The 1,974-nt window shown below is 49.6% G+C and overlaps 1 pseudogene; it reads right to left on the reverse strand.

Annotated features, from left to right (window-relative positions):
- Positions 1-283: 283 nt before the first annotated feature.
- Positions 284-1,454, reverse strand: LOC118550581 (glyceraldehyde-3-phosphate dehydrogenase pseudogene; annotated as a pseudogene).
- Positions 1,455-1,974: the final 520 nt, after the last annotated feature.

The following is a 1,974-nucleotide window of genomic DNA, read 5'->3' on the forward strand; positions in this document are numbered from 1 at the left end:
TATAGTCCATTTTTCTTTTTCATTTTTGCTATTCAATTTCTGTCTTCAGTATAGTGAGCTGAATGATTCCTTTCATGCCCTCTACTGGATACTTTAAGTTAAGCATCAATAACACTGCAAAGTAACCAAAATAATAGTATACATGATCTTTAAACCTTCTTCCGTAGCTTTTATTTATTTATTCTTTTGGGGGGAGGTACAGTATACTTTATTGATGGTACAGGACAAGATAGGGCTCCCCAAGCCCCTACTCTTCTTCAGGGGATCGGTGGAGGTCGGGAGATTCTCAGTGTTTTGGGGGATAAGTTGGGGCAGGAACTCCCCAGCAGCTGAGGGCCTCTCTCTTCCTCTTGCTCTCGCTGGGGCTGGTGGTCCATGGGGCTCTTACTCCTTGGAGGCCATGTAGACCATAAGGTCCACCACCCGGTTGCTGTAGCCAAATTCATTGTCATACCAGGAAATGAGCTTGACAAAGTGGTCGTTGAGAGCAATGTCAACCCTGGCATTGAAGGTGGAGGAGTGGGTGTCACTGTTAAATTCGCAGGAGACAACCTGGTCCTCAGTGTACCCCAGGATGCCCTTGAGGGGGCCCTCTGATGCCTGCTTTACCACCTTCTTGATGTTGTGGTATTTGGCAGCTTTCTCCAGGCGGTAAGTCAGATCCACGACGGACACATTGGGGGTGGGGACACGGAAGGCCATGCCAGTGAGCTTCCCGTTCAGCTCAAGGATGACCTTGCCCACAGCCTTGGCAGCACCAGTGGAAGCAGGGATGATGTTCTGGGCAGCCCCTTGGCCGTCACGCCACAGCTTCCCAGAGGGGCCATCCATGGTCTTCTGGGTGGCAGTGATGACAAGGACGGTGGTCATGAGTCTCTCCACGATGCCGAAGTTGTCATGGATGACCTTGGCCAGAGGAGCCAAGCAGTTGATGGTGCAGGAGGCATTGCTGACAATCTTGAGGGAGTTGTCATACTTCTCATGGTTCACACCCATCACGAACATGGGGGCATCAGCAGAAGGAGCAGAGATGATGACCCTCTTGACCCCGCCCTTCAAGTGAGCCCCAGCCTTCTCCATGGTGGTGAAGACCCCAGTGGACTCCATAACATACTCAGCACCAGCATCACCCCATTTGATGTTGGTGGGATCTTGCTCCTGGAAGATGGAGATGGCATTTCCATGGATGACAAGCTTCCCGTTCTCAGCCTTGACTGTGCCGTGGAATTTGCCATGGGTGGAATCATACTGGAACATGTAGACCATGTAGTTGAGGTCAATGAAGGGGTCACTGATGGCGACAATATCCACTTTGCCAGAGTTAAAAGCAGCCCTGGTGACCAGGCGCCCAATACGGCCAAATCCGTTCACTCCGACCTTCACCATCGTGTCTTGGGGACGCGGCTGGCACTGTACCAGAAGATGCGGCTGTCTGTCGAACGGGGAAGAGCAGAGAGCCCTTTCATAGCTTTTAAATTTAAAATTCAGCTACAGTGGTTCACTGGTGTAAGAATTCCTTTTTCTGTGCCTGAAATGTAAATTTCAGAAACAGCCCTATTATATAGAAATTATTGGTTGAGGGAAAGGGTAGTAACACCTTTGAGGAGTCTCACCGCTATGCTGCTGTGATATTTAAGAAGGCTCTATTCTATTACTGTCCTGATTCAATAATAATATCTACCAGCAGGTGAAACTTGTATTAGAAGGGTGGCGTGGTAAAGCCAGCCTATCACTAAAGAACTTCTCCTATCAGCTGCTCCATTGCACATATAGAATCTATCAGAAGGGACGCCTGGGTGATTCAGTAGGTTAAACGTCTGCCTTTAGCTCAGGTCATGATCCCAGGGTCCCTAGATCAAGTCCAGTATCCGGCTCCCTGCTCAGCAGGCAGTCTGCTTCTCCCTTTCCCTCTGCCTGCCCCCCCAACCCCCCTGCTCCTGCTCTCTCACTCTCTCTCTCAATTAAATAAATAAA

This window comes from Halichoerus grypus, chromosome 8 (genome assembly GCF_964656455.1).
Source record: "Halichoerus grypus chromosome 8, mHalGry1.hap1.1, whole genome shotgun sequence".
NCBI classification, from domain to species: domain Eukaryota; kingdom Metazoa; phylum Chordata; class Mammalia; order Carnivora; family Phocidae; genus Halichoerus; species Halichoerus grypus.